Source organism: Hibiscus syriacus, unplaced genomic scaffold (genome assembly GCF_006381635.1).
Source record: "Hibiscus syriacus cultivar Baekdansim isolate YM2019G1 unplaced genomic scaffold, ASM638163v2 tig00111402_pilon, whole genome shotgun sequence".
Classification (NCBI taxonomy): domain Eukaryota; kingdom Viridiplantae; phylum Streptophyta; class Magnoliopsida; order Malvales; family Malvaceae; genus Hibiscus; species Hibiscus syriacus.
In genome coordinates, this window is record NW_024063082.1 from 2,422,497 (window position 1) to 2,434,860 (window position 12,364).

The window sequence follows — 12,364 nt, forward strand, 5'->3', positions numbered from 1 at the left end:
TTTAAATGATGAAAATAAATTATCAACAAAAAAAAAAATTAAAATATAAGAAAATTAAAAAATTTTAAAAGCTGCCATCAATCCCTCCGTTGATCTATCCATGGTCCTTTTTGCTCTTAATTTTCTTACTGGTTTGGGTGCTGAACTGCTGGCTAAGGGTTTCCAATATGCATGCATGGCTCATGCTAAAGCAAAGTTATTTTTGTCCATACTAACGTCTAACACACTTATTATATATCATATATACTAGTAGTAAGTTTTTTTTTTCAGGTAAAATAAAAAATTAAACGAAGCTCGTGTACATAAAACTTCAAATATATATCTATAATTGTTGAAAATTTTCAAGATATATTTTAATTTATTCAAGTTTACACGATCCATGTAAATTGGGTACAAATTCAGTAAATAAATAAAAACAAACTTTCAAGGTGAGAGAAAAGCTACACACATTGGTTGCAGACTCTTCGTTTTCCTTGAAACACTTCGTATCAGATTCGTTTTCGAACATGGGTCCCTTCGAAAACCCTCTAAATACACGATAAAAAGAACATAAAGAATTGAACATATCCATGTCAGATTGGACACTCACACCCGAGTCCAAATAATAGGTACAGAAACGATCACCTTCAATCTCTTAAATGCTGCTGCGTTATAGCCATCAATGGCATATCTACTCTACGTTTATAAAATCTCACTCGTCTCTGTAATGCTAGATGTTGTCAACTTAGACTCTAAACAATGCCAAAGATGAAAGAATGCCTAATCTTCAAGGCAGCAAGTGTTTTGATATATTCGCCAAGTAATACATGGCTTCAAATGATTTAATTGGTAAATGATGGCCAGATGTTCTTTATTCTACAACTCTTCTGTAGAAAAGAAGATAAGCGGCAGATGTCTTTATCTTCTCCGGGCCGATGGGATAAACACGGCTATCATCGAACTCATACCATCTACCATCCCCTTGCTACATCAAAGAAACAAAAATTAGAGTATTGTAGCTATACGTGTTGTTCTTTCCACTCGAACAAACCCACAGTACATAATGCCAAACACAAACATATAGGTAATCATGGTTAGGTCTTCACTTACATGGACAAATGCAGTATAATGACCACCCCCCACGCTTCCATAGTGATTACTGACAGCATAAAGCATGTAACGGTTAGATAAATCCCCATTCTTATAGCCGATATAATTTGAAAAATCGAGATTGTCAATGGGAAAATCAACATATGTCTCCAGCTTGTTTTTCAAGAATTGATTATACGAGAATCTTTTCAAATGAATAACCAGAATCTCAGGCAGCCTCCAGAGATCCAATTTTTTACTGGCTAGCCGGTGTTCTTTGCAGCCTGGACAGTACCTAAAATCACATTAAACAAGACTGAGCATTAGAAAGACAACAGCAAGAAGCAATGTATGGCACTAGTGTCTATTCATTTCCAGACATGGGTATGGGATATCATGCATTGCAACAATCAATAGGAAAGGCCTAGAACAAGGAAACATAGCAAGGATCAAAGTAATCAGAAGAATAAGATTCAACCTTCTGACAAAAGTTAATCCTCCCAAATATAACACAATTAAGATGCATAATATTTTTTAAGCAAAGTTTAATGAGCGAAAATATAGGCACTGACCACATGTCTTCCGGTCCAAGTGGCTCCTCCATCAAGAATGCTTCAAGGCACTTATAAAGAGACGGATTCCTGAGGTCTCTTTGCAAGAAAGCAAGACTTGAAAATCTGTGGTAAAGAGCTAAGAAGTTGCGTATCATACATTTTAACATAATTTTTTGGCCAGGATGCTAGCACATGTAACCTCCCGGACACTCCAACCACTGGAACTGCTTCACCCATAACTATCGGGGATTCCTTGACTATTCCCTTTTCATCTGTTACATAAAACTGTAATTCAGCCTCTGAAGGTGAGACAACCCCATTTGCATAAGGGGGCCTTTCAAACCCATTTGAAGCCGGATATAATTCGTGTTCCTTCTGAGAAATGTCTACAATGGCAGTGGGCTCCAAGGTATCACGGTAAGGATTTAGTAATTTCAGGTAGATACTGCGAATCTCAGATCCATTAACAACATTAGAAAATCTTGCTACCAGTGGAATTCCGACTGTCTTCCAACTTGAAGCCAGTTTCCCATGGTCCATGGATGTACTTCCTTAAGAAAAGAAATGTCAAAAAGCTTCGATTAGAAGAGACATCAACAAAGACTCATTTTCTGTGCAGAGGTCCGTGACTCCGTGGACAAGGATAATTTTTTGAGCCAAAGGAAACAAACAGTAGACTTAAGTTACTTTGTAATGAATCATATTCTACCGAATCTATAACAAGTGATTGATAACAAGCACTCATAAATATAGAATATATATTAGTAACAGCAAAATCTTGTAATTGCATGTAGTAGCCCAATTTCTTATTTTTCAATTTACAGGAACTCAAATTCTTTTAGTAAGTAGCACAAGACATGCACTCATATGTAAATCAAAAGTCATGAAGAGATAGGAATTAAACATACTCCTCCATCTGTTGATGCATAAACACAACCGTAGGAGCTTTGTCAATGTCTTTAATTAACCGATAAGCAACCAGTCTGTCATCGTCTCTAATCAAAGATAAAGAATCAGCAGGTTCTTCAAGATAACGTATAATCCGGTTGTTGTATATCTGCAGTATAAGTTAATGTTTACAATTTTTTTTAACATTCATAAGCTAAAAATGATATCATTAATTAACCTAGCACATGCAGATGTTGTAAAACAATGCAGTGTACCTCAGCCACCAGAAAGGTCTCATCAGCCCCCAAAGAAGATGCAACACTTAGAGCCTGGATAAGGTCTTCAAATTTCCCACTCTTCGGGACAGTAACTGTAAGTGGAGATGGCTGAGACGTTCCATCAGTGCTGATGATAGTTACAATCATTGTCCGCAAAGTTGTTGATGGTAGAGGTAGTGACAGGTAGATGAATGGATCAAATGTTGTGGAGACCTTTTTGCATTCTGGACAAACTAATGTTGATTTAAATTGACCCTGCGAGGAATATAATCTAGACCAATTATGTAGAATAATACATTTTCCAACCAATTGAAGCAAACATCACCTACTTGTTCACAGAAAATCAAAATTCTATTAAAGATTGTAAACAAATAAGAACGTAAATCAAAAGTCATGAAGAGATAGGAATTAAACATACTCCTCCATCTGTTGATGCATAAACACAACCGTAGGAGATTTGTCAATGTCTTTAATTAACCGATAAGCAACCAGTCTGTCATCGTCTCTAATCAAAGATAAAGAATCAGCAGGTTCTTCAAGATAACGTATAATCCGGTTGTTGTATATCTGCAGTATAAGTTAATGTTTACAATTTTTTTTAACATTCATAAGCTAAAAATGATATCATTAATTAACCTAGCACATGCAGATGTTGTAAAACAATGCAGTGTACCTCAGCCACCAGAAAGGTCTCATCAGCCCCCAAAGAAGATGCAACACTTAGAGCCTGGATAAGGTCTTCAAATTTCCCACTCTTCGGGACAGTAACTGTAAGTGGAGATGGCTGAGACGTTCCATCAGTGCTGATGATAGTTACAATCATTGTCCGCAAAGTTGTTGATGGTAGAGGTAGTGACAGGTAGATGAATGGATCAAATGTTGTGGAGACCTTTTGCATTCTGGACAAACTAATGTTGATTTAAATTGACCCTGCGAGGAATATAATCTAGACCAATTATGTAGAATAATACATTTTCCAACCAATTGAAGCAAACATCACCTACTTGTTCACAGAAAATCAAAATTCTATTAAAGATTGTAAACAAATAAGAACGTAAATCAAAAGTCATGAAGAGATAGGAATTAAACATACTCCTCCATCTGTTGATGCATAAACACAACCGTAGGAGATTTGTCAATGTCTTTAATTAACCGATAAGCAACCAGTCTGTCATCGTCTCTAATCAAAGATAAAGAATCAGCAGGTTCTTCAAGATAACGTATAATCCGGTTGTTGTATATCTGCAGTATAAGTTAATGTTTACAATTTTTTTTAACATTCATAAGCTAAAAATGATATCATTAATTAACCTAGCACATGCAGATGTTGTAAAACAATGCAGTGTACCTCAGCCACCAGAAAGGTCTCATCAGCCCCCAAAGAAGATGCAACACTTAGAGCCTGGATAAGGTCTTCAAATTTCCCACTCTTCGGGACAGTAACTGTAAGTGGAGATGGCTGAGACGTTCCATCAGTGCTGATGATAGTTACAATCATTGTCCGCAAAGTTGTTGATGGTAGAGGTAGTGACAGGTAGATGAATGGATCAAATGTTGTGGAGACCTTTTTGCATTCTGGACAAACTAATGTTGATTTAAATTGACCCTGCGAGGAATATAATCTAGACCAATTATGTAGAATAATACATTTTCCAACCAATTGAAGCAAACATCACCTACTTGTTCACAGAAAATCAAAATGCTATTAAAGATTGTAAACAAATAAGATCCAGCTTGCCTGAGGTATTTCATGAAAACAAATTTGGGAATCAATCTAACATATTATCCCATTGCTAAACATAACCAATCATGCTTTATATGAATAATTGATTCCATCTACAATCCAGGAATATAGTCATTCTACAAGAACACTTTAAAAAACAAATGGAAACAGATGAATCTTACAAGATGCAAGCCATAAAGGAAAATAAATGTGATGCTATCTACTAGTTAAACCTCGCAAAAAAAATTTTCCACAACCAGTATCTCAAGGAATTCAAAAGAATAGAAGTTACATAACCACCAACAGCAAGTAGTGATCATCATGTACAATCATACGAGTAAAACAAAATTTTAATGAGTACTCATAACTGAATAAAATCTCAGGAAAAATATAATTTACTTGGCACACATGCACAATGATAGAATCGTTACGAGCAAGGTGGTTTTGCCAATATTCATCAGCTAATTCTTTGTCTTGTCGACCCTCATCATCTTTCACTTCAACATAAGGCTTATTTTTCACACGGTTGAGATCCTCATGGAGTCCATCCAACAAAAATGCAAGAAGTTCCTAAGATGAAAAACACATAAAACTAATCAAGAAAAACATTGAATTTCATCACATTATAATGACCCGCTGAGGTAAAACAAAATTCAATAAGTGCAAGGAAACATTCACCGACTTGAGAATCATGCTGATTGAAGCCATTAAACTGAGGAGCAAAACGGGAAAGCTTTGATTTAAATGTTCTAGGTGACACAGGGGTCGCTCCAGGGGCCCATAACCTCCTCAAAAGATCCCCAAAGGCCGAAGCAATCTCACCCTGAAAAAGGGAGAAAAAAAAGCGCACACCTTAAAAGATACATACAACTAAGAACAATTTAAACATCACATTATTCTGAAAACCATATTAAATATGGTCAAGCATTAGCAGTGGGATTGAACTAAATGTAACATACATTCATGCCCAAAGGATTGTCATGATTTACTTCACTACCATAATCTCCAAGAAAATTGTCAACCATCATTGGTGTATGAGCCAAACACTGAATGACACTGTTCATGAAACAAGTATTTCCAAGATTTTGTAATCCTGTCAATCCCAAAGAACAAGGTTCTCCAGATCTTCCAAATGCTGATGCAGCAGCACAGAAGAAATTAAAGTTTGCAGTGCCATTGCAACCATTTATCAGGACTGAAGCACCGGAAGAGCCATTTGCAGGATGTTGTGCCAACATTTCATCTTTTTTCAATTCTCTACATTTCATGGAATCTGACAACCCATACACTTGCAACTCCAGGACAATCTACAGATAAAGAGAGGTATAAAAACACCACTGGAAAACGTAAAAAAATAAAATTAATTATTTATGTGATATACCAATTAAGCAGCAAGAGAACATTCTAAAAACGTGGAGGGGAAAATCATTTGCCCCTTGCTTGTTCACACTTTTCCACACAGTGCTTCCCAATTACGGGGGGCATCATCTTAAGATTGATTCCTTTTTCTTTCCATTTACACAAATTCTTTTATGGGGAAAAATATTACTCACAGTAAAAGCACTTCAGGTATAAAATTCCCTCATTAAGCTAAGTGTACTGATTTATAATGGCCACAGAATTTTGTCTTTGTCAGACATTTGACAAGACATAATTTCTAGAAATTTTAGCCTCACAAAGAAATCAAAGTAAAAAATAATAGTATGGTGGGAACAGTTAATACATTGCAAATGGCCTAATTGAACTGTAAGAAAAAATCAACCAAATGGGAAAAGAGAAGCAGAACAAATGTCGGGGCTACAAAATCCCTTATACCCATAAATAAACACGGAACTCTCCTAAAAGAGACTCAAATTCCATGATCTTGTCTCCAAACTAAAATTAATCCCATGTAATCTTAATCATCTGAATAAAGGATTCTTACAATTTTTTTATCCGAATATGTCCCATTTGACAAGACATAATTTCTAGAAATTTTAGCCTCACAAAGCAATCAAAGTAAAAAATAATAGTATGGTGGGAAAGCAATTTTTTTGAATTGGTAAGATTTATGACATTTATATGGAAGGCGAATTCCATCAAGATATTATACCGAAGACTAATACACGGTTCTTTTCTTGTTGTCAAAGTTTAGGTGTTTCACATTTAACTTCAAGAACAAACCCCAAGGATTGGTAAACAAAAAATATAAAGAAGAATAATTCTGGGTAAACCATTAGGATAGAAGTGTATTTTGTCCAGATTCTATAAGCTTGAATGCTTGTGTTAGGCAAGCACAGCCATGAACTTCCTATTTTGAAGCAAGGCACGTGGTCAAGCAAAAGAGTAAAAGAACTGTGTGTTACATACCTAAGGTGGGGATTGAACAAAATCAAGCAAATGAATCGACTCAAACCGACATCTAATTCCAAAAAAAAAAAACAAGCAAACTACATCTTACCTCCAGATCTAATTGGCGTTGACAGTCTTTGAGAAATCTACTTCTCTCGCTCAAAAAATATACAGTTGTCTACCCGGAGAAGTCCCAAATCCGTAACTGTGAATTAGAGAAACATAGATTGTGATCCCTTTTAAACAGTACATAAAACTTCAGTAATGATATGAAAAGTTACATGCTCAGAATCTATACTAAAGATTTTGCAAGCTCTTCTGAAAATTTCTGCTGTATTGTCCTGTAAAGAGTGAAACTTAATGTAAGCACAAAGAACCAAGGCATGCGGTTCAGAAATACGAAATCTTGAGAAATTGAACCAATTAAGAAATTAATAAGCGATGCATCATCTGAGTGCAGTAAAGGGGCGAAATCTACAAACCATATCATGATTATATTAATGCTTTAATTGTGACAACATTTAAAGTCCTAAGACGCAAGCAAATTCTTATGAATTGTGCATTCCATCTACATGCAGTTCATTCATATGTCAATCATTGAGTCATTTGACAACAACAAAGGACTCAAATCAGAATTCCGCATGTAATCCAGGTAATGGATAGATGATAAAAATAACAATGGTTCAATATGACTAATTACTTCTGGAACTATGCTTTTATGTAAAGCCTTTCAGAATGATACATGAACATGCACCTTTCCTATAAGCTACCACGCTCTTTTTCGATTTTAAAATAATCATATTAATTGTTAGAAATGTTAATAATTAGAAAATAAATACACAAGAGAATGTGGGAATGTCAAAGGCGTTCTATTCTGGCAAATTAGACATTATAATATATATTGCCAGACTAGTATGATGCACTTTCTAAGACCAAAAGATGAATAATTGGTTGATTAAATGAACTTACCTTTTTGCTAATTTTTACTCCCAATGAATTTGTTTCCCGTGGAATAGTAAGTCTTAACTGCAAGGGATACACATCTGACATGTCATCTTCAGCAGCGGAAAAACCTTTTCCGCATTTTGCTGCTACTTTAACATCACTGTGCCTACATGGAACAGCAAAAGTATAACTTGAGAGATATAAAAGGCACTTTTAGTTTCTAAGGTCTGGTAGCACCGATAACTCAAACAAGATAAGTGAATTCCAGGAGTCGCATTTTAGAAATTGAAAAACTCTCTTTTTGTTCTAAAACTCATACAATCAAGTGGCAAATACCAGATGTGTAAAAAAAAAGGCAAATGCCGAAGAATAAACCATGCAAATATCCTGAAACCAAAGGAACCAAGAAAAAGGGAAGTGTTCCAAAGCTGAATATAAATGTCAATCGTTTTTATCATAATGCAATTGACTGCACATCCGTTGCAAATAGATCAAACAGACCACTCTTACAAAAGGATGTCATGCACTCATGCTCTTCCAGGACTGACAAGTTTAGTTTTAACATAGCTGAGGGAGCCATCTTAGATTGGGAAGATGTGCATTGTAGTTTTCAGCAATCAGAATGAAACAAATTGTAGGCTTGTCAAAATCATTTCAAACAATAGTAGTAGTCCCCAAGTTCCTGTAGACTGCAGATGATGCAAAAGTTCAGAATGCAGATATTGACTAAATGTGTTTTAGAAGGTTAGACATAGTGCTACACACTTTATGGAGAGCATGAATCTTACTGATGTACATCAAGGTGCAAGGATTTAAATTAGGATAATCTTCCATGTCAAGAAATATTGACCTACTTGTTCATGGACCTATCTGCTGTCGTTCCAAGGAGCAATGGAAACATCCCAATCATATAAAACACGAACTAGATAGTTTGTTAAATATATCTAACACAGAAACTTAAATATACCAAAATTATGACATTTCTCTAGTCTAAACAATTCGAGCAAAAACAAACTTCACTTTAATTGACTTGTCACCAATAAACTCTCAAATGCAATGCAACCCTGTTATTCAAACAAAACAATGGACAAGTGGAACTACCTATTAAAACTATTCGGCATCAATGACAACTGGTGACTGATCGGATTATACATTATATAATCTTAAAAACACTCACCATTTAAGAGACTGCAACCACATTTCTCCATGAACCAAAGCAAAATCTCGTCCTGAAACACTGACCTCACCATTTTCACCACCGTGCAAAGAATCCTCCTCCTTCCTCAAATTGAAAGTAAGATCCGAGTTAAATATGTTGTTGATTAACTTCATAGGACCCGCGTACGATGTTCCTGATGTTGCTGTATACAAAACCCCCGTCTTCGAAGCAGATCCGCCTGAAGTTGAATCCTGTGCATCTTTCCACCACCTTCCAGATGAAATTTATAAATGTGAATCAACTCTTCAACAATGTAGACACTATCAAATCACTATAAACCCCAAATTTAAAAAGCGACAAAAGCAATTAACATCTTACAAAAATCGATATCTCACTTCGAAATCCAGTTTCTAAAAGATCAAAACAATGCTGACAGAATTGAATAAAAACTGAACAAATCAATGAATAAAACGTCGTTTTTGGCTACTAAGAAAGTCACCCGTAAAGGAAGAGCATGGAAATTAATTGTTTCTTAAGATTCCCAATTACATTATCTTGAAACTCCAGTAATAATCCAACTCCAAAAAAACTGTTTTTTGTGTGTTTGGATAAATTATAAGTCTGGTTATTGTACATTTTGTGAATTGTTTTGCTGGAAAGGAATTTGACCTGAAGGGGACAAAGTAAACTCGCTGGTCATTGTTGTTGTTAATGTTGATGGCTGAGTCCAGAAGGTGAGTGGAATCGGACAAGTCTTCGGAAGGGAGACCCAACATTTTCAGAAGAAAATACAGAAGCGGAAAGAAAGACAGGGAACTTGAAAATGAAGAGAGAAAATGCTGGTCACCATTTTTTATTCATGAAAAAAAATCATTCGTAAAAATAAAAACAACTTTGTCTAAAAGTTCGAATTTGCTTTTATTTAGAAATTATTCAAGTATTATAATTTAAATTTAAATTAAATATTATTATTTATTGAATATTTAAATTCACAAAAATCATCAAATTAGAAGAAATTTTAATATTTCAACGATATATTTAAAAAAATCGTTAATTTTATTAAAAAGAAAAAATATCCATATTTATAATAATTATAATGAAAGTTTATAATTTAATTGTAGATTAATCATTTAATAAGGATATTTTCTACAATCATTAACATAATAAATTAGACACTTAAAATTGTAGGATCATATAAGAAAATGTTAAAAAACTAACCATGAATAAAAGATAAATACGAATAAATATGATCACATCGACAAACAAACTACAAAATGGGATCAAACTACTGAAAGACCATAAATAAACTACAAATTATAGTTGAGTTACGAGAGAAAACTATCCAAAAATGCAAATCGCCTATCCAACTCAATTCGAATGAAATAAAAAAGATTAACATGATAACAAATAAGTATCATATTAAACAATCATGGAGTTATCAAATTCAATCCTAAGAAAAAATATAAACAAAAAGAATGACAAAACGACTGAAATGTATCAAAAGAAAAGATAATATATCATACATATAAAAAAAATATCATAAAGATAAAATTATCAAAAACTAAGAAAAATATGATATAAAAATAAAAAATATCAACGATAACTAACACTTTCATTTGTTAATCAATGATGAAGAAGAGTTAAATCACATCTAAGATTCCATATTAAAAAAAAGTTTAATTTTAGAAAAAAAAAGCACCCCATTAAAAAAAAAGATTGAACAACATGAAACTTAGTTGTATTTGATAAATTAAAAGAATGTTAATTTTAAATTATAATATATTTAACCTTTTTTACATAAAATTAAGTATTTAATATAAATAAAAATGTTTAAAATATGTTTATTAAGTAATAAATAGTTATCAAATATGCTTAAAATTTTAAATCACTGAAATTATTATGTATAATATTTTTAAAAAATAATAAAAATAAAATTTGAGGTTTAACACTTTACTTTTTTTTTAAAAAATTTATAAGGGTTAAGTAGGATTTTTATGTAAAACTAATTTGATAACAAGAATAAGAAAAAAAAAGTAAAGCAAATCAAAGGATGAACAGAACGTGATGTCACGTGAACCGAAAGACATTGTTCGTGAATCTACAACATGCAATTTAATTAAGGGTTAATGTATATTGTCGGCCTTTCACTTTTGGCTTTCAGCTGTAATTTGGCCTTTGATTTTAGTTTTGAGTTGTAAATTAGTCCTTGAATTTGACATAAGTTGCAATTTTGTCTCTAATTTTGTGTGTGCAATTTAGCGCTTAAAATTTCAAAATAATTTTATACTTTTTATTTATAAATTAAAAATTGCCTAAAATATTAAAATTTATATTGTAAATTATAATTTAATAAAAATTGAAAATTTAATTAAGAATACATTTATATTAAAAAATTAGGAATCATATTACATTTCAAAATTAAAGTCGATAGTTAAATTATAAATCAAAATCAAAGCGCAATAAACCTAACAAAAAGACAATATCTAAATAATAATTCAATACCAAAATAAGATATCAAAATTCACAACAACAACAACAAAATAGAACCAAATTGCAATTTTTTCTTTTTAAATTTAAGGTGAATACAAGATAATATTTGTTCAAAAATTCTCAATTATTTGATATTGAACGCTCAAATATCAATACATACTTAGTGTTCGAATCCAAAACCTTAGAATAATAACAATTCATTAATCACTAAAGTCACTTAGTTCGTACAACCAAATTGCATATCGAAACCAAGGTGAGAGAACAAAATTATTAATTCTCTAATTAATGATTTATAATATAATGATAAAAAATCATTTAAATAAATAGACTTTATCTTATAGTTTTTTTTTTAAAAAAAATCATGTTTAAATCTGATTGGATTCAAGTTTAAGGTGAAATGTTTCTAAACCGACCTAAAATAATATTATAATTATTTTTTATATATTTAGAGATAATTATAATACTATCATTTTATTTATATATTTTTTTAAGTTAGGTCGTAGTTTATCGAATAAAAATGAAAAAAAAAATATATATATATATATATGTATCGACTTGGGCCAGAAGTCAATTTTTATAAATAAAAAAAAATTGGATCAAGTTGAATGAAACCTCTTAAAAATTTGGTCCAGTGATAGATGAAAGGATATATTACTCAGGTTCAAGTCAACGAAAATCCGACCTATCCTGTATATAATATTTAATATACATTAATTAATGAATGAATCTAATACTAGTGTTTATATAGACAAAAAGAAACTATTTTATTTCCCACGAGCTCATCTCATTGCCTGTTGTTTTTCTTTATTCAATCTTGTTTTATTTTATTTTATTTTATTTTCTCCACTTTAATTACTCACCTTATTTTAATGTCAGTGTCCAAATCATGAACCTAATCCCCAAATCTAACATTCCCATTGCAAAAGTC

The 12,364-nt window shown here is 32.5% G+C and overlaps 1 pseudogene; it reads right to left on the minus strand.

Annotated features, from left to right (window-relative positions):
• Nucleotides 1-630: 630 nt before the first annotated feature.
• LOC120162236 lies at nt 631-9,810 on the minus strand (annotated as a pseudogene).
• Between the last annotated feature and the right edge of the window lie 2,554 nt (nt 9,811-12,364).